Here is a 22,011-nt window from a genome sequence, read left to right as displayed (position 1 = left end):
TTGATTGTTATGGTTCCACATGCTGTGGACACATTGTTAAACAGGACCAAGACACAACACTTAACTAGTGCGCGATTATCTGGTTATGAGCTGACACTGTTAGCAAACCATATACACATAAAGAAATGCAACACGTTGAATCCAGCTACACTATTACCAATCCCAGCAGACCTAGATGAGATGGAGCAACATGATTGTCTGTTCAGAACAGAAGAAGAAACGAAAGGGAGAGTAGATCTTAAAGATACTCCCCTGACTGAGTGTGATGGTACTTTATGGGTGGATGGTTCGTGTTTCAAGCTTCCGAATGGTGATACGACTGCTGCATATGCTATCACGACTTTGCACACGATTGTGGAAACTGCGCGTGTGCCACAAAATTCGGCTCAAGCAGCAGAATTGATTGCCCTTACGAGAGCATGCGTGTTGTCTGAAGGAATGAAAGTGAACATCTATACAGATAGCCAGTACGCCTTTGGCATGGCTCATAGTTTTGGGCGATTGTGGAAGGAACATGGATTCCTGACTTCGCATGGAGCTAAGATTCAGAATGGCAAGTTGGTGAATGATCTCCTTGAGTCGCTGACCCTACCGTTGCAAGTTGCGATTAAGAAGTGCATTGTGCACAAGAAAATCACTGATGATGTTGGTCGTGGTAACGCGTTTGCTGATGAAGTCGCGAAAGAAACAGCAAAAGATGTAAAGACTCGAATGTATGTTGCAGGCCCTGCCAGATGGGTTAGTGATGAAGAATGTGTGTGAGGGACAAGGTATAAAGCAAAAGTTTCACGCTGCAAATCACCCCCAATCAGCTGGATTAGTAGAGCGCTATAATGGCGCTCTAAAACTCAAACTGGCCAAAATCCAAGCGAGCTCAGGTCTTAAATGGCCTGACGCTCTGCCTCTAGCACTCCTGTCCACCAGAATGACCGTGCATTCACGAGTGGGACTTAGTCCCTATGAGGTCGTTTTTGGCCGCCCGGCCAATGTATGGGGTGTGCAAAGACCGACGAAATTCAGTGAAATCGAACATCCAGTACTGCTTGATTACTTGTATGATTTGACGGTTAAACTGCGTGTTTTACACCAACAGGGGCACGATACTCTCCCTCCGGCCTCTGAGGTTCCAGGACACCCCATTGATCCTGGCACGTGGGTGCTCGTCAAAAATTTTCAGCGGAAAACCAACGATGAGCCCCGCTGGATTGGCCCTCACCTCGTACTACTGTCTACAAGATCAGCTGTTTGAGTGAAGGGGAAGAAAAACTGGATCCACGGTGCCCACATCAAAAGGATCCCTTTGCCTCTGCGTATGACCAGTGGGTCCAGGAGGGTATCGCAGACTCTGAAACAGACACTGTACCTCGTTTTGTGCCGTTCAGTGATGCACGCATAAAAGGCACAACTTCAGTGCAGGAAAGTGACAATATTTTGCAAGAAGCTGTGCCACCGTCAATTCGATTGGACACTGCAGAGCCTGAACTCTTGTTCCAAGATCAAACAGTACCTGGCCGTCTCCATTACAATTAGGGCTCCCGGTTTTCCGTTTAAACTGATTTTTACACATAAATACAGACAGAAAACAAGTTTTCCTTTGTCTGTATTTATATTTAAAAACGGGTAAATATTAGCACATTTTGCGGAGCTGCCATGCTCCAGCAGATGGTATGGTGATTGCTCACAGAATAATTCTTCCAGCCATAGGCAGAGTGGAGATCCAGGAGCTCTAAGAAGGGGTGAAATACAACAAAGCCTCGTTAACAAGTGAATTGTCTTTTAAAGACCTGGGAAGAACTCCGGTGCGGCTGGCAGCACAAAAACTGTCAGTGTGTGTGCCCGGGGAAGCTGTCTTACAGCCCGGGCTCACACACACGATGTGGGGGGAGGGAGGGGAGGTCTGAAATACAAGATAAAATACATCCATGGATTGAGGAAATGAAACAGAGGTTTCAGTCTAACTTCAAGGTCACACGCTTGAATCCTTGTAGGGCCAACTCAGCCTTCCTTCCTTTCTTTCGATGTTGATAAAATGATATAATTGAAACAGGCATGGCTTAGAGTACCAAAACACCGCCGGTTCCGTTGGTATGTTCCATTCATTGTATTAAATCAAATGCAGGTATCTTTCTACGGTGCTCCACGCGCGCCTCTCTTATCTGGAGCAGCAAGGGTTAATATATGCCTAACTGACTAACACTGAGCCCAGGAGGAAGGTGAGCCAGCTCGTCCTTTAAGTACAAAAACGCCAGCCTTGATGAAAGTATACCAGAGGTTCTGAAAACTTTGTAACTTGATGACAGGTCTTCAGAAGGGCAGCGGACTCTGCCATCCGGCATCACCTGCCAGTATTCTGCTATTAACAGGTCTTTATCTGTCCAAGGGATCTCTGCACTTCCTTGGAGCACCCCCGGGTCACCGCCTGCTTAAAGTGAGCAAATCAACAATGGTGTGCAGAGGAGGGCTAGGTTTGTGGGGATAAGAGAGCGCCCACAGACTAAACCACCATCAATTCAAAACCATCTTAGGGGTATCGCCTGTCTCACAGCCACAAGCAGCATATTTATAAGACATGTAATAACCGTAAAAAAAAAGATAAATATAGCGACTAAAACTTTCTAAAACTGACAAGCACTAGAAGCCAGTCTGCGATAAAATCCTCGAAAGCAGAGAAGGTCTAAAATCGAATGGTAGCAGAAAATGGTAGAATTCGTGCAATGTTGATAAAACATAACATATAAGTTATATTTGGGACATTCTGCGAATGGCAAAGTTTTCAGATTAATGTATTGACCAATAGCAAACGAGTGTATGTGTGCATTGTCAATTTAAATAAATGTGGAAAAATACTAGCTGCAGCGACGTCTTTTACTTGTAGGAAAAACAAATATGGATAAATACAGATAAAATGTCCAAAAAATAAATATGGATAAATACAGATGGAAATGGCAAAAAAATAAATACCATAAAACCGGGAGCCCTAATTACAATCTAAGACCAAGGCCTATGGACAAATAAATATTCTTTTTCTTTTACCCTTTTTATTTTTTGATAACCAGAGCTCTCCCATCTGAAGGACTTTCTTGATTTTTGTTTTTCGAACCACCATCCGGGTTCAGCCGCAGGGTCGCGGTGCCAAGACTTTGGGGTACAGGCCGAAGACGTTAGGTCGACGGTTCTGGTTGGTCTAGGGCGTTCCCTGGACTGATAGGCGTACTCCTTAGCAGAAGATACTCACCCGCCGCGAGCGGCACGATTAGAGGATGGAGTTTTGTAAGATGGAGAGACTCACTGAGGAAATGAACTTTAAAGCAAGAATGTGTAAAATAATGAAAAGCAAACGTTTTGTATTTTTATGCCTGTTTGTATTATGTAGTATGGTAGTGTTTACTGTAGGATTTGTATTCTTCTCCTCTCAAGAGCCCAGTGCACCCATTGCACAGCCTACACCTCCTCCTACTATCTCCTCACACTCTTTTCACCCTCTGCCTGAACATGAACAAGCTAGACGGTCTGAATTTGTAAACAACTCGTTTATTCAGCTCCTGCACCAGCACCAACTAGTCATGAATACAACCAATTGTTGGGTGTGCGGTTTAATGCCACATACCATTAATAAGGGTATTCCCTATCTAGTGCTGCCGTATAGTTACAATGGATCGTCATGGGCATTCCAGACCATGTTTCTCTATGCACTAGACGCCTACTCCCCGCGACAACCGCGTTCCATCAGACCTAGCACCAATAATAAAGCTTTAATGAAAGGAGTTGCAGATATGAGTAGAGATATCGATGCATACTCATCCATTCCCAAAGAAGAATTGAGAGCTTATGTAGGGTGGACCGCGACGGGGTATAGTATTAGTCTAGGTGAAAGACAGCGGAAAATCTCATCCCCAATCTGGGTCGTACCCCACATAGGTCGATTCTGTTTGCAAGGTAATGGTCAGAATCCTAGGGCTCAACTGGGAAGAAGTGACTGTACTGAAACGTACACTTTTCCGTCACAGTTTTTCCCAGCGTTTTTGGCTGCCAAGGGTACATATTTTATCTGCAATGATCGAGCATATACATGGTTGCCCCCTGACTTCTCGGGCACATGTTATATTGCAAATCTGCTACCGCCAACATTTACTGCCGCCTCTGACTATCACAAGACCAGAGTTGTGAGAGGCGTGATTAGTAAGGAGGATACTGCCGGTCAGGAAGCGGGAGATTTCTTTTTGGGTTTCCTGCCGTTTTGGGGACCTATGGTCAATAGTAGGAACCTGAGACAGCTGACTCGTGTGGTTGAATCCACTGTTAATGTAACGGCTGGTGCCCTTGGTAATTTGACAGCTGAGCTCCAAGCGGATCGTCTCATGACTTTACAGAACCGCATGGTTCTAGACGTCATACTTGCAGACCGTGGTGGGGTATGTAAGGTTATCCAATCCAGTTGTTGCATTTTCATACCAGACAATGCTCCAACAGTTTATCAAGCCATCTCCAAACTGCATAAGATATCTGAGTCCATACACGTGGATAAAGGAGATTGGTCACTGGTGGGGTGGTTCTGGGAACTGATATCTGCCTGGGGTTGGAAAGTTCTGATGGTCATTGGAATGATCTTAGCCATCCTTTTCCTGTTCTGTCTGTGCATTCAGTGTGCTCCTGCGATGTGTGGCCTCTGTGCTACATTATGTGTAAGGAAACCTGTATCGAGGGACGAGCTAAGTAATAGGATGATGCTTCAGCAACATCTCCATGACTTCATGAATATTGACCTAGACTCGGATTGAAATGAGTATAGTTATTGCCTATGTAAGGGCAAAAGGAGGGTCTGTCGTACTTTAGAATTTGGGACCGCGTAGGAGGCAGGGCCCTACCCCTGTCTATCCCGGTATTAGTGAACCGCGAATGGTTAATGCGGTATGTACGAGTGCTTTTTGTAACGTTTTAGCTGTGAATGCACTGTGTATACGCTATTTCACATCACTACGTGGGTTCCATTTTGTATCGGTGGCCATCTTATGGTTGCCCTCCCATAGGCTATATAGTATGAAGCGAATACGGGCCTTTTAGAGCACATGTGCCTTTCTTTGACTTTTCTGTGACCTGGGCAGCTTGGCTCCGCTGCCCCAGGTCAAACTGGTCTCACGAGTTCCCCGTCCTCTGGCCACCTGTGATTAGCATCAGGGTTTGACACACCATAAAGTCTTTTCATCCTACACAAGCCTCCAGCTAATCTCTTTCACACCTGACTGTTCCTGCTTTATGGCTTGTTTCCCAAAACAGGAGATGCTCATGTTTATTGGGGCCTATCGATATCTGATGTGGGATCTGAGCTTTGCTGTGTAAATAATTGCGGGCTGGCTTAACTGGAATGTGGGATGGTCATCATGACTCTGCCTTTTCGTTTTGTAATGTATACTTTAAATGACCATGCCATAAACCTAGGAATGTATGCCTGAGGCAGGAAATTCTGTATTTAAGGAGAAGCCCGTTTCTGTGATTTTCAGCAGTCTCCTGAGAACATACACTCTGTTGTACTTCTAGGACGCCTGTAATTGGTCTGCAGCCAATAAACTGATCTTTGACTTCACCCAGAAGACTCTGTGTTTCTGTAGGTCTGAAACAGGAAGAACCCCGAAGTCATAGGGTGTGTTCCCCTGCACCGCTGGGCTTAAAATACCCAGTACTTCACTGCCTTCTCCCTCAGCATGTACCAGTCGAGGTCTGTCTCCCAATCCACGACCCTCCGGGACAGCGTTGCCCCCAGTGTTGAGCGATGTTTCTTTTGGCAATCATGGAGCCCAGTGTAACCCATTGTATGGCGTGTGTGTTTAGGTCAGTGGGTTCCCAGATATTAAGGAGGCATCTGGGAGCTTCAGGCCTTATAGTGAGCTTCAGTGCCTGGCTCATAATGTTATGGATGTCTTGTCAGTAAGCCTGTATTGGGTCGCAGTGCCATATTATGTGGATAAACGTGCCCATCTGGGTGCATCCCCTTCTACAATACCCATCCGTTGAGCCACCCATGTGTATCAATTGGGGCCCCGTGCTGTAGATTCTGTGTAATATTTTTAGTTGCACGAGTCGGAGGCGCGCCGGGATGGCGACAGTTTTGGGGGAGGAGACTGCAGTCTGCCAATTTTCGTCGTCCCACTCAATACCGTCCTTCACCCATTTCTCTTGCAGCAGCGCTAGTGGGTCATCCATATTATTAATGAGTTTCCTATATGTTAGGGAGATGGCTCTCTCGGGCAGATACCCGTCAAGCAGTCTGTCCTCCAACGGTGAGTAGTCAGGTGGGGAGGTTTCACGCGATAGTGCTGCTTGCAATGCATGACGGATTTGCAAGTAGCGAAAACGCTCTGATTCCGCCATGGAATATTGAAGTTGGAGAGAGTCAAAAGACTTGATGCCGTTTTTGTCCCATAAATCTCTAATGTGTGAGATGCCAATTAGGTCCCACTTGTCAAAACCCTGTGAGTTGCCCAAGTCTCCGAGTCTCTGGGAGTCCCACAGGGGCGCGGACAGGGTCAATTTGTTGGTTCAACCCAGCGAAGAAGTCGCTGTGTGCCAAATATGGATGGCGTGCTTAGTGGGGCCAGTGCGGGGGTATCGATTTGGCTTAGAGTAAAGGGCCCTGGCAAAGGAACCGTTAGGAAGGAGCAATTTGTCCATACCATACCCAGGATCGTCAGGCCTCCCATACGTGCTGTGGTTTATTGCCATTAGGTGTGAGGCCCAATAATATTTCTTTATGTCGGGTAGTCTAATCCCCCCATCGAACCAGCTGAGGGTGAGTTTTTTTAGAGCGATACGGGGTCTCCCATTCCAAAGGAGGTCTCGTTGAAGGCCCTCTATTTGTTGGAAGTAGGAATTTGGTACTGGGTCTGTCGAATTTTGTAGGACATAGAGGAAGCGGGGTAGGGACATCATTTTAAAGAGGGCAGCTTTGCCTAGTAAGGAAAGGGGAAGCGATTTCTAGTTTGTGATGTCCTGCTTTAGGCGTTGTATTGGGGGAGCCAGATTTCAGGCGAAACGGGGGGATTTGTCTAGTGAAATAAAAATGCCCAGATATTTGAAACCGTCTGAGACTATTGGTATGGGACAATCCCGGGGTATTGGGGGGGGCCTTCCCGCTTAAGACGTAAATGAGAGATTTCTGCCAATTAATGCCAAATCCGGAATATCTACCAAAAACAGAAAGGATGTCAAATAACTCAATAAGAGATCTTTTAGGGGATGCGAGGTATAACAGAATATCGTCTGCGTACAGAGATATTCGACCACCGCAACCCACGAATCATTACATCCCTGCAGATCCACGCCGCAAGGGGCTCGAGGGCTAGGGCAAATAATAGTGGAGATAGGGGGCATCCCTGGCGGGTCCCTCGGCTAAGTAGAAAGGGGTCGGATTTCCTATTGTTTACAACTACTTGAGCCATTGGGGCGCTGAATAGCAATCATACCCATTGACTAAAGCCCTGTCCGAGTCCTAATTTCGTGAGCACTGCGAAAAGTTAGGGCCATTAAAGCGCGTCAAAGGCCATCGTGGCGTCTAAGGAGACCACCATGGCGTCTTCTCGCAAAGTTGACGCCCTGCCCAAGACCCCATGCAGTCTGCGAAGGTTAAGGGCAGTATTTCGCTGCGCCATAAATCCTGATTGGTCAGGGTGCACCAGGCCCCCTATTACTTTGATCAGTTTATTAGCGAGTACCTTGGCCAATATTTTGGGCTCAGCATTCAACAATGAAATAGGTCTATAAGAGGCACAGTCAGTTTTGGGTTTCCCTTCTTTATGGATCGCGACTATAGTCGCAATTCGCTGGTCCAGGGGAAGCGATCCCCGCTCGAGACTAGTTTCAAACATTGATTTCCGATGTGGGGCAAGTCTGTCTGGGCGGAGTTTGTAGAGTTCAATCAGGATGCCATTGGGGTTGAGGGCCTTGCGGAGTGTTCTGATTGTGGTTGCAATCTCGTCTGCTATGAGGGCGCTGTCCATGAATGCGCGGTCACTGTCAGACAGCACCGGTATAGATTTGTCTCATAGTAGCTCAAAGGAATCTGCTTCGGTGTGTGGCGCTATGGAGCGGTAGACCGCACGGTAGTGAGCCGAGGAGCGGTCAACTATTTCATGGGGATCCACTATGGCGGACCCTCCGGGATTTCCTAGTTCAGGGACCAGTAGGCTAGCTTGCTCCTTTTTGTCTAGCCAGGTGATTAATTTCCCGGCCTTGTCACCTCAGTCATACACCCGTCCTAGTTTGCACTGTCCTAAGATCTTAGCACGGTCGGTGACCAGGGCTCGGTATTCCTCCTGTCGGAGTTGCAGAGCGTGAAGAGCCGCTGGCGAGGGGTCAGGGCCCAGTTCATTTTCCAGGCGATAAATGTCTTGTTCTATATTGGAGAGCCCCGCTAGCCTGTCTTTTTTGGACCCCGCTATTAAGGAGAGGGCTTCGCCCCGTACCACTACGTTGAAGGCTTCCCATAATGTCTGCGGGGAGTCAACCGAATGCTCATTGTCCAGGAAATAGTTATCGATGGATTTAATAAGACCGGTCCGTATGCCAGGGCACTTAAGGTGCCAGGGATTGATTGGGGTGATACGCCCCACCGGGGAGTCGTCAAGGACAAAGTGGGCCCAAAGAGGAGAATGGGCGGATATGCCTCTGGCCAGGTGCCGTATCTCATGTATGTTTGTCACCTGTGGGGCGGGGACTATGATAGAGTCTAGCCGCGAAAGGCTGTTATTGGCACCTGAGTGGAAGGTGTGTTGAATCTTGTCAGGGTGGTAAGCCCTCCAGCAGTCTTCAAGTCCCATCGCCTCCTGAAAACTAGAGAAAGAGTGAGCAGTGGGCGGCAACGTACGTGGGGGGTGTCTGTCCAGTGTACCTGATACCACTGAGTTGAAGTCTCCCCCGATCACTATATGTCCCTCTGGCAACGTCAATAACACAGCGCTGAGGTCAGAGAAGGTGGTGGCTTGCAGTCCCGGGGGGGCATAGACCGACATGAAGGTGATGGTTGTTCCCTCCCATGTGCCCATGACACCCACGTATCTACCTCGGTTGTCAATTTGAGTGGAGGCAGGCAAAAAGGGGAATGATTTCTTTTGCATGATACCCACCCCTCTAGAATTAGACGCAAACCCCGAATGGGCATGCATGGAATATCCCCATCTGTGCATGGCTTTACACATGTGACCCATGAAGTGGGTTTCCTGGAGTAGAACAATATCCGGCGACAACCTCCGAATCTGTTGCAATACTATACTACGTTTAATTTTGTCCCCCAACCCATTCCCATTCCAACTTAGGATTCTGACTTCCTTGTTTTGCCGTATCCCCATCTATGCTGTTGCGGAGAGTAGGATTGAGACCCATTAGGAAAAGGAACTGTACCATCGTCATTGCGACAAATTCAACAAACAAAAACCAAATAAACAAAAAAAACCCTGCCCAACAACTCCCCGCCCTAAGGGTTCAAAACTGCCCATTAACAACTTGCAGAGTGCCTGTCGCCCTAGAAAGTTCAAAGAAAGAAGGAAAAATAACAATCCAGGGGTGAAAAGCAGGGAGCTCCGCGCCCACGCCCTTAGTCTACATCTCTGTCACACCATAAGCGTTACTTTAACGTATGTCCGACATTATGTCAATAGTCCCGTTTTAGGTTGGAGACCATGGATCCCACCCTCTGTACCCCAACCCCCCCCGACCCCCCAAGCCGCAAAATAACCTGTCCTCATCGAAGCACCCCATCAGGTCGATGCGTTGTCATAAGGGTCGCCAGCTCTCCCCGTCCCAGAGTTCTTGGTGTCCCGATACTCGATCCAGTCGGCCATGTCCTCAGGCCGATCAGAAAACCAAGCTCGCCCTTCCGCCTCGACACGGAGGCGGGCCGGGAACAGCATCGAGTACTTGAGGCCTTTCTCTCTGAGGACTCGCTTGATAGAGATAAAAAGTCTTCACTGTTTCTGTACTCTTTGCGTAAAGTCCGGCAAGAAATTTTCCCGTTTTCATAACGGAGGGGGGCGCCGGCCCTGGAGTTTTGGAGAATCACATCGCGGTCTCAATAGTTGAGGACGTTGGCCAACATGTGCCGCGGGGGAGCGCCCGGCTTGGCTTGGCCGCCCGGGATCCTGTGGGCCCGCTCAATTACAAAGAATTTACTGAGTCCCTTGGGTCGCAGGTGCTTGAGGATGAGGTCCTCGATAAATAGGTCAGGGGCCTGTCCCTCCGCCTTCTCTGGGACACCTATGATGCGGAGGTTGTTGCGATGAAGACGGCCCTCATAATCGTCCAGTTTAAGGTCTGTGACATTCCGGGAATCTTGCAGGTCTCAGACCTACCTCTGCAGTTGAGCTACGTCGCTCACCAGGCCCGCGGTGGTGACCTCTACCTGCTTCACCTTCTCATTAAGTTTACCCAGGTCGGCCCTGATAAGGTTGACGTCAACAGCCACCGAGTCCAAAGAGGTCTTAACCCCTGTTATTGCCTCCATGACGTCTTTAAGAGAGAGTTCCTGTTCCTCCGGTCCAGGTCCACCCCGGTCACCGTCTTCCTGCTGGTGCCCTCGCTGCGGGTCCCGAGAGACCATGTATCTGTCGAGCTTATTCGCCTGGACCGTTTTCGCTGTCTTGGTGCCGGATCCCCTGGCGCGGTCAGCCATGGTGTCAGCTGTCAACTAGCTCCAGGCAGGCAACAGAGGGGATGGGAGGGCGAGCGAACCAAGCGGCATCCACCTCTCTCCGGTCAGGGTGCCGGAACTTCGTCCGGGCTTCGCAACATCCGCGGCCCACACTATCAAGGCGCCGCCCGCTAGGCGTCAGACAGCGAATTATGCCGAGGTCAGATTCCGCACTCCAGAGGGCTATTCAACAAGATCACCGTCCATTCTGGGTGGGCAGGCACCAGCAATGTCACGCCAGGGCCCACAGCACAATCGCGTCCAGGTACAGTCCGCTGTGGCAGCCAAGGGCACCCGTCGTCATCCACCCTTCGTCTGACACAGCGCGCCTCCGAATTTCGGGCACCACGACGGTACACTGCGCGACTGGAGTGCGAGAGTCCCCACTGCAGGCCACCAGTATCAAGGGTCACCTCATAGATTGTTGCAATCGGGCCAGGCCCTGTCTTGAGGCTCCACTTACTATGCCAGCACAGGACCAGGCTGCTCCTTATACTCAGTGTTTCCTGGCCTCTCTCCAGGCAAGATCGTGACCGCTCCAGCTGCCCCGCAGGCCAAGGCACTTCAGTTCTCCCTCATACAGGTGGGTTGTGCAGCGGCGCTGTGCTCCACTACCATGGCGGCACAGTGCGGATCCCACAGCCACAGCGCTGCGCTGCTGCCATTTTGGGCCCCACGGCCGGCTCTCTGCACCACAGTCCCTCTGGGTCGGCCCAGGACTCAGCGGCACCGTCTGCAATCGTTAGGGGGAGGGGGGAGAGCCCCTGCGTCGGCCGCAGCCGCAACCACAGGACCCGGCTTCTGGGGCACGAGCAGGCCGCAGTCTCGCAGAAGCCTCCACCGCCTCGCCGTCACTCTTCCACACACCGGGTCACGGCAGAGAGGCTCTGCCAGCGATCCGACACAAGGGATTGTTTCCAGGTGTTTCGGATATGTGATCAGGATAGTTAGGGGCTGAGTTGGGCTACGGAGCTCGCGCGCTATGCGGCCATCTCCAGTCCCTGCTTTGCCACGCACCCCCAGGTACCCTCAGTATTGAAGGGGAATTAATTCCCCAACCTACAACTGGCCAGGGGGCGTGTTTGCAGAGTGCGGCAAGGAGGGGGCGTGGCCTCCGGGCGATGCCGGTCTTTTATTTATTTTATTTTTTTAAGAAGGAGGGCTGTGTGGCCCCCCTTCTTTTTCTAATTTATTGGCCCTGGGGACCCCATGCCCCAGGGCCTGCACCCTAGTTATTTTTGTAATGGGATTTTTTTTTTTTAAATTCTTGCCCCCCTCCTCAGGCCACTTATGGCCCTGGGGACCCCATCCCCCGGGGTCGGCCGTTGTTTTTTATAATTTAAAAAATATATATATTTATAGAAACACCTAGGACATGCTGGACAAACCGTATGTACCTATCACCATGACGATTTGCGTGATATTCATTAAAAGGCGACTATGCATACAATGAATCCACGTGGAATGTATTTACACCGCCAGTGAAGCTCTGACGTGTCTGATGCCCTACCGTGCCTAATCCCGGCACCCCCGCTGTTGGGTACTCTCCAAGTAGACACCCTTGTCGTTTATTTATACAAACATGGGTAGCTATTGACGGGCACATTTAATACACACGCACACCAAGCCATTCAAGGGGGATTCGACAAAAATTCGACCAAACTATGCAAGAAACCCCCCTCACGGTTAATAAAACACACATGTGTAATTCTTTTTATTTTACTCTCTGGAAAGGAGACAAACCTCACTTGAGAGTCGCAGCGTGCTCCTGGCTGAGCCCAATGCTGTGTTACACCCACCAGTGCCCGCCGAGTGCCACACACCTCTGTGTTGTATTCCACCAGCTAATGCGTATGCTATGACACTCTCTAGCCCATGTGCACTGTAACACCACCCCGTGAATATGTCATGCCACACTTGCCTTCGCACGGGTTATATTGCCCCATCTAACGTGCCTTCCTCGATGCCTATATTATAATGCACAGCGCTATGCCATACATATTACAGTCTGGAATCCATATCTTTGTCACAGTGCATATGCAACGTTACACTCCCCAGCACATATTTTATATTACAACTTTAGAGACTAGTTAGGTTACACAACACTGCCCTGTGCATATTACACTCCAAGGCGCATATCGCATAGCACGCGCTAGTGCCTGTGCTATCTCGCACTGTCCAATGAATCTGTCATTGCGCACAATGTATTGCATATTATATTTCACGCCCGGTTCATCTTATATCACACTTTTTGGTGCATAGTTTATACCATATACTATATCTAGCTTTCATTTTCAATCGTGCTCTCAGGACTATGTTCTATACAACACTGCATCCACCTACCCTTTTCACGGGCATTACATTTTGCGATGGGGGGTGGAGGGTCATGGGGTGTTTCTGCCAAGTGAGCCCAGAGTCACAGTCACAAACGTCCTCTTCTTCCTGAATAAAAGTGAGATTATGCTGCATACTTGTTCATATTTTAAGTAGTTCGCACAGACACACATTTTAAAAACAATAAAGTTCCTAATACCCACCTTCTCTGAACAGTTAGCTTGCTGCCCCATCCACCTCCTCCCTATCCTCTGTTGTCTGAATCCATGGACTAGCCTCCTTCCTCCTGCCATGCATGGTCTGATGGGCTGCCACTGCCCTCCATTTAGCATGATGTACCAGTCCACTCCTCCTGCCCGCCATTGCCCAATTCTATGGCCCATCATTGACCTCCTGCTTAGCCTCTGTGCTTAGTTTGCTGCCCCTATTCTCCTTCCCCCTGCCCTCCGATGTCTTTGTGCATGCCCCTGCTCCATCCTTTTTGCCCACCATGTTCCATGGACCTGCCACTCCTATCTACTCTGAGTGTTCTGTTAAGCTGCCACTCCCCTCCCACCTGCCTAGCATTGTCAGATGATTGTAACCTGTCCCTGCCACCTCCACCCTGCCTGTCCACATGCCATGCCCCTATCCCCTTCCTCCTGTCCTCCACGGTCCATTTTACTACCACACCCTTCTGCCCTCCTTGGTCTGTTGTGCTGCAACTGCTCCTCCTGCCTGCCCCGCGCGGTCTGTTGTGAGGCCCCTTGCCCTGAACTCTCTTGTCTGTGCCCAGGTCCTGACCTTCCCTTCTATCTTCCATGGTCCTTTGTGCATGCCCCTGCACCCTCCTTCTTGCCCATCATAGCCATTGTGCTGCCACAAACCCTCCTGTCTACCATGCATGTTCTTCTGTGCTGCCATTGCCCTTCCCACCTTCCCTGTGTGGTCAGCTAGCTGCCCCTGACCCCCTCCCACCTTCCCTCCATGGTCTGTGTGTATGCCATCATAGTCTCACTGTTGCTCTCCATGATGTGCCTTGTTTCTAGTGCCCATCCTGCCTGACCTCCATGGTCATCTTGCTGCTCCTGCCCTGCCCCCTTGCCCCCAGCCCTCTGTTTCCATGTGCAGACCCCTATTCCCTCCCTCCTGGCTTGTCTGTTCCATTGTAATGCCCCTGATCCGTCCCTCCTGCCCTTTATGGTCTGTTATGCTGCAGTTTTCTCTCCTGTCTGTCCATTATGGTCAGCTAGCTACCATTGCCTCTTTCCCCTCTGTTCTCTGTTGTCCATGTGCATGGTCCTGTCCCCTCCCTATTGCTTTCTATGGATTGTTGTGCTGCACTCCCGTCCCGCATGCCCTGTGTGGTGTATTGTGCTGCTGCAAACCCTGATATCTGCCCTGTAGGGTCAGTTTGGTGCACCTCTCCATGTCCCTCCTGTCCTCTGTTATCCGAGTCCATGTCCCAACCCAATTCCTCCTGCCTACCATGATCCAATGTACCATACTTGATAACATTTTGAACTTGGTAAGAGGGAGATTTTGAAAAAACACTGGGGTATTGATTTTTCCCTTTGAGTTACATTGAAAAAGAGGGGATTGTAGACAGGAGACAGATCAAATAAAGCTCATTTGAGCTTAAAAACATTTCCTGGCTGAAACGGGTCTATTGGCATGTATGGTTGTACTACCACTACCTCTTCCTTCTGCCCACATTGGTCTATTATATTGCCACAGCCTCTCTTGCCAGTCCAGTATTGTTGGTTTGTTGCCCCTGCCCCCCTTTCCACTGCCCTCCATAGTCTGTTGTGCTGCCACTGCCCTTCCTGCCTGCCCAGTGTTGTCAAATTGTTGCCTCTGCACTCTCCTACCTGCCTTCAATTTTCAGAGTCCGTGCCCCTGGCCTCTGCCTCTCAACAATATCCCAATGAACAACTAGATTGCTAACATTATATGCTTATTACAAAAGTATGGAACGCCTGACATCATCTTGATGTAATCAAAACTGTGATACCTAGAGCATTTCCTTTAGAAATTGCATATATAGGAGAGGGTCTTATTTGCATCAAAATTATGGTTAGTACTCTAAAAAACTAAAATGAGGACGTATTTTCTGAGTTTTCAAATAGCGACAAAGAACTTTTAAATTATTTGTAATCTTTATGTTTTTTTTATCCAGTTCACCACTTGATTAAGTGTTGCACCTAGGGGAGAGGAAGTGGTGTTACTTCCAGAGCTGCAGACTTTGCAACTGGGGAACCAGGTTGGAGTTTCTGCTTCAGCTCAACATTCTGTGATTCTGGTCAAATCTCCCCATGTCTACAACCAAAATGAATTTGATCTTGTGTGATGTAACCAATGCTCATGTAAAGCACTCCAATACCTGACAAGTCTGCACTATATAAAACTGCAAATACACAACAAATAAGTGTTTTGCACACTTCTGTCATTGGGCTACATGTGGGTGATATTTGTGCTGCATTTGGGCTCTTTTGTCTCTGGTGGCCATCTTGGGAGATTTATTTGTTATGAAGATTCCTAATTTCCTCATTTACTGCAGTCTCCTCAGTAGGAAATGCTTTCAGTTTTTTACTTTGATTCCATCAAGAAGGTATTCAGATGTGTCACACATTTGCCATACATTCTGAATGTTAGCACTCTAGTTGCTCATTAGATCACTGTAGTAAAGCTACTGCTCACCAGGGAAGTCTGCTGCTGGTATTCAAAGTGCATGTTTCAGTCTGCATGTCAGAATTTTTTTATGAAATGGAAGAGGATTTGAGAAGACAAAATGTGCCCTAATTTTTCTTTCTGCAGCACTAATCATACTTTCTATGGCAAAATCAACCCCCTCATTTTGTTCCTTTTTAAATTAAATGTTTTAAGAGTTACCACTTTATTCCAATCAAGATGGCTTCAGGTGTGCAATACGTTTGTCATAAGTAGGAGTGTTAGCGCTCTAGTTGTTCTTTAGAACACTCTGGGAAGCTGCAGTAGAACACAAAGGGATCAACTGACAGTCTCTGCCCTTGTTGGATGTACATGTTTTACTGAGAAAGTCAGACTTCATTCTCACATGACTGAGAAAGATAATGTAAATTTACAGAATATATGCTCTCAGTTTAGCTTATAGATCACCTTCCAAACCTCTGTGGGAAAAGCATGAGAACATAGTTTTCTCTCAAACATGATTCATGATATCACAGCAGAAGGCTTTTTCACATGGTAAAATCACCTTAGAACACACCAAAATTCCTAAAATGAGTATGGTACCATCAACAAATGATTTATAATGTAACTAAATTCTTAAAACCTTCTATTAACTGCAACGCTTTTTAATGAGGTGCTATCGTGTATATTGGTCCCAAGATGGCTGCCAACACTTCTTGGATGAAGTACTGACAATCAGATCTCACAATGAGACGTGTGGTTAGGCTCGGATTTACACCATTTAAGCAAAAGGCACGAGTCTGAACTGAGGACTACCTCTTTGCCAAATTTGGTGTAATTCTGTTCGGCAGTTCGGGCTGTAGCTGCGTCAACAGGTCCTATGGGAAAATGCATGGGGAAAATGCATTTTGGGACCCCCCAGGATAGGAGTGGACCGGAGCTGGCCAAAAGTTTGGAAAATTCCGCGAAGATTCGTCAATCGGCGCCAACGTTATTCCAAATAGAATGTTGCGGATTTCCTATGGAAAATAGGTCCTAACTATAAAACTATAACTACCTACTGGCGATCGCCAGTAGGTATATATATATATATATATATATATATATATATATATATATATCATAAAAGTTTCCCACTTATGAAGAACCTCACACAGGTAGGTGAATTTGCTCGTTTGTTTCAGGAAGCTGCAGAAAGTTGGAAGGGATTCTTTCACCAAAGTAAGCTGCCTGACGCGTTTCATGCGCAACCGCATTTCTTCAGAGGCAGATGATGAATACACTGCGTGTAGCCGAGGCATCCTAATTATTACAACCACCTGCCTCAGTGGGCGTTGGCTCTCGCTGAGCCTCCTGGTCTAGGTAGTGCCATTGATTAAACTCGAGTGAGTGGCTTTGCACGCAGTGAAAATGTCAAATTTAAAACAACTACAGTGGGTCTGGAAAGAGTCTCGAAACAGCAGTCTGCACTGTAATCATTCCAAAACGACCTTCCTGTCCAAAATGTGCTGCTGGCGTTTGCTGCTGCACTGGTCCATTTCTCTCATGGCAGGGTTCCTCAAACGACCGGGACCAGCCGTCTATATTCCATCATAAAAGTTTCCCACTTATGAAGAACCTCACACAGGTAGGTGAATTTGCTCGTTTGTTTCAGGAAGCTGCAGAAAGTTGGAAGGGATTCTTTCACCAAAGTAAGCTGCCTGACGCGTTTCATGCGCAACCGCATTTCTTCAGAGGCAGATGATGAATACACTGCGTGTAGCCGAGGCATCCTAATTATTACAACCACCTGCCTCAGTGGGCGTTGGCTCTCGCTGAGCCTCCTGGTCTAGGTAGTGCCATTGATTAAACTCGAGTGAGTGGCTTTGCACGCAGTGAAAATGTCAAATTTAAAACAACCACAGTGGGTCTGGAAAGAGTCTCGAAACAGCAGTCTGCACTGTAATCATTCCAAAACGACCTTCCTGTCCAAAATGTGCTGCTGGCGTTTGCTGCTGCACTGGTCCATTTCTCTCATGGCAGGGTTCCTCAAACGACCGGGACCAGCCGTCTATATTCCATCATAAAAGTTTCCCACTTATGAAGAACCTCACACAGGTAGGTGAATTTGCTCGTTTGTTTCAGGAAGCTGCAGAAAGTTGGAAGGGATTCTTTCACCAAAGTAAGCTGCCTGACGCGTTTCATGCGCAACCGCATTTCTTCAGAGGCAGATGATGAATACACTGCGTGTAGCCGAGGCATCCTAATTATTACAACCACCTGCCTCAGTGGGCGTTGGCTCTCGCTGAGCCTCCTGGTCTAGGTAGTGCCATTGATTAAACTCGAGTGAGTGGCTTTGCACGCAGTGAAAATGTCAAATTTAAAACAACCACAGTGGGTCTGGAAAGAGTCTCGAAACAGCAGTCTGCACTGTAATCATTCCAAAACGACCTTCCTGTCCAAAATGTGCTGCTGGCGTTTGCTGCTGCACTGGTCCATTTCTCTCATGGCAGGGTTCCTCAAACGACCGGGACCAGCCGTCTATATTCCATCATAAAAGTTTCCCACTTATGAAGAACCTCACACAGGTAGGTGAATTTGCTCGTTTGTTTCAGGAAGCTGCAGAAAGTTGGAAGGGATTCTTTCACCAAAGTAAGCTGCCTGACGCGTTTCATGCGCAACCGCATTTCTTCAGAGGCAGATGATGAATACACTGCGTGTAGCCGAGGCATCCTAATTATTACAACCACCTGCCTCAGTGGGCGTTGGCTCTCGCTGAGCCTCCTGGTCTAGGTAGTGCCATTGATTAAACTCGAGTGAGTGGCTTTGCACGCAGTGAAAATGTCAAATTTAAAACAACCACAGTGGGTCTGGAAAGAGTCTCGAAACAGCAGTCTGCACTGTAATCATTCCAAAACGACCTTCCTGTCCAAAATGTGCTGCTGGCGTTTGCTGCTGCACTGGTCCATTTCTCTCATGGCAGGGTTCCTCAAACGACCGGGACCAGCCGTCTATATTCCATCATAAAAGTTTCCCACTTATGAAGAACCTCACACAGGTAGGTGAATTTGCTCGTTTGTTTCAGGAAGCTGCAGAAAGTTGGAAGGGATTCTTTCACCAAAGTAAGCTGCCTGACGCGTTTCATGCGCAACCGCATTTCTTCAGAGGCAGATGATGAATACACTGCGTGTAGCCGAGGCATCCTAATTATTACAACCACCTGCCTCAGTGGGCGTTGGCTCTCGCTGAGCCTCCTGGTCTAGGTAGTGCCATTGATTAAACTCGAGTGAGTGGCTTTGCACGCAGTGAAAATGTCAAATTTAAAACAACCACAGTGGGTCTGGAAAGAGTCTCGAAACAGCAGTCTGCACTGTAATCATTCCAAAACGACCTTCCTGTCCAAAATGTGCTGCTGGCGTTTGCTGCTGCACTGGTCCATTTCTCTCATGGCAGGGTTCCTCAAACGACCGGGACCAGCCGTCTATATTCCATCATAAAAGTTTCCCACTTATGAAGAACCTCACACAGGTAGGTGAATTTGCTCGTTTGTTTCAGGAAGCTGCAGAAAGTTGGAAGGGATTCTTTCACCAAAGTAAGCTGCCTGACGCGTTTCATGCGCAACCGCATTTCTTCAGAGGCAGATGATGAATACACTGCGTGTAGCCGAGGCATCCTAATTATTACAACCACCTGCCTCAGTGGGCGTTGGCTCTCGCTGAGCCTCCTGGTCTAGGTAGTGCCATTGATTAAACTCGAGTGAGTGGCTTTGCACGCAGTGAAAATGTCAAATTTAAAACAACCACAGTGGGTCTGGAAAGAGTCTCGAAACAGCAGTCTGCACTGTAATCATTCCAAAACGACCTTCCTGTCCAAAATGTGCTGCTGGCGTTTGCTGCTGCACTGGTCCATTTCTCTCATGGCAGGGTTCCTCAAACGACCGGGACCAGCCGTCTATATTCCATCATAAAAGTTTCCCACTTATGAAGAACCTCACACAGGTAGGTGAATTTGCTCGTTTGTTTCAGGAAGCTGCAGAAAGTTGGAAGGGATTCTTTCACCAAAGTAAGCTGCCTGACGCGTTTCATGCGCAACCGCATTTCTTCAGAGGCAGATGATGAATACACTGCGTGTAGCCGAGGCATCCTAATTATTACAACCACCTGCCTCAGTGGGCGTTGGCTCTCGCTGAGCCTCCTGGTCTAGGTAGTGCCATTGATTAAACTCGAGTGAGTGGCTTTGCACGCAGTGAAAATGTCAAATTTAAAACAACCACAGTGGGTCTGGAAAGAGTCTCGAAACAGCAGTCTGCACTGTAATCATTCCAAAACGACCTTCCTGTCCAAAATGTGCTGCTGGCGTTTGCTGCTGCACTGGTCCATTTCTCTCATGGCAGGGTTCCTCAAACGACCGGGACCAGCCGTCTATATTCCATCATAAAAGTTTCCCACTTATGAAGAACCTCACACAGGTAGGTGAATTTGCTCGTTTGTTTCAGGAAGCTGCAGAAAGTTGGAAGGGATTCTTTCACCAAAGTAAGCTGCCTGACGCGTTTCATGCGCAACCGCATTTCTTCAGAGGCAGATGATGAATACACTGCGTGTAGCCGAGGCATCCTAATTATTACAACCACCTGCCTCAGTGGGCGTTGGCTCTCGCTGAGCCTCCTGGTCTAGGTAGTGCCATTGATTAAACTCGAGTGAGTGGCTTTGCACGCAGTGAAAATGTCAAATTTAAAACAACCACAGTGGGTCTGGAAAGAGTCTCGAAACAGCAGTCTGCACTGTAATCATTCCAAAACGACCTTCCTGTCCAAAATGTGCTGCTGGCGTTTGCTGCTGCACTGGTCCATTTCTCTCATGGCAGGGTTCCTCAAACGACCGGGACCAGCCGTCTATATTCCATCATAAAAGTTTCCCACTTATGAAGAACCTCACACAGGTAGGTGAATTTGCTCGTTTGTTTCAGGAAGCTGCAGAAAGTTGGAAGGGATTCTTTCACCAAAGTAAGCTGCCTGACGCGTTTCATGCGCAACCGCATTTCTTCAGAGGCAGATGATGAATACACTGCGTGTAGCCGAGGCATCCTAATTATTACAACCACCTGCCTCAGTGGGCGTTGGCTCTCGCTGAGCCTCCTGGTCTAGGTAGTGCCATTGATTAAACTCGAGTGAGTGGCTTTGCACGCAGTGAAAATGTCAAATTTAAAACAACCACAGTGGGTCTGGAAAGAGTCTCGAAACAGCAGTCTGCACTGTAATCATTCCAAAACGACCTTCCTGTCCAAAATGTGCTGCTGGCGTTTGCTGCTGCACTGGTCCATTTCTCTCATGGCAGGGTTCCTCAAACGACCGGGACCAGCCGTCTATATTCCATCATAAAAGTTTCCCGCTTATGAAGAACCTCACACAGGTAGGTGAATTTGCTCGTTTGTTTCAGGAAGCTGCAGAAAGTTTTATGATGGAATATAGACGGCTGGTCCCGGTCGTTTGAGGAACCCTGCCATGAGAGAAATGGACCAGTGCAGCAGCAAACGCCAGCAGCACATTTTGGACAGGAAGGTCGTTTTGGAATGATTACAGTGCAGACTGCTGTTTCGAGACTCTTTCCAGACCCACTGTGGTTGTTTTAAATTTGACATTTTCACTGCGTGCAAAGCCACTCACTCGAGTTTAATCAATGGCACTACCTAGACCAGGAGGCTCAGCGAGAGCCAACGCCCACTGAGGCAGGTGGTTGTAATAATTAGGATGCCTCGGCTACACGCAGTGTATTCATCATCTGCCTCTGAAGAAATGCGGTTGCGCATGAAACGCGTCAGGCAGCTTACTTTGGTGAAAGAATCCCTTCCAACTTTCTGCAGCTTCCTGAAATAAACGAGCAAATTCACCTACCTGTGTGAGGTTCTTCATAAGTGGGAAACTTTTATGATGGAATATATATATATATATATATATATTCACTGAAAAAACCATAGGTTTCAGGGGTGTTATAGTTAATTTTTTTTTTTTTTTTTTTTATTAACATTTAGGAAATGCAGCCAACATTTCAACATACAAATAACATTTAGGTCATGATACAGTAGCGGCCGTCCTCCAGGCCCACAGTGGCCTCTGGTGCCCACCGACACAGTAAATTTAAGCAGTACTGCCTTACAAAAGTTTTCAACTCACAATCACTCAATCGGGCTAAGTTGTAGATAGTAAATTAAGTACATCCAATAATCTCTAGGCCTCGACCCTCCAGGGAGCTCCTCCTCATACGTTTTGAGAGTGTCTTTGCAAAATGTTAAGGCCTTAATCCATTGCTTAATCGTAGGAGCTTGTTTACTATTCCAACATAGCGATATTTGCCTTTTGGCCAACAGCAGTGCGATCA

The sequence above is a fragment of the Triturus cristatus genome, chromosome 2_1 (assembly GCF_964204655.1).
Source record: "Triturus cristatus chromosome 2_1, aTriCri1.1, whole genome shotgun sequence".
In the NCBI taxonomy this organism is placed as follows: domain Eukaryota; kingdom Metazoa; phylum Chordata; class Amphibia; order Caudata; family Salamandridae; genus Triturus; species Triturus cristatus.
Note: the sequence above shows the minus strand (reverse complement) of the source record.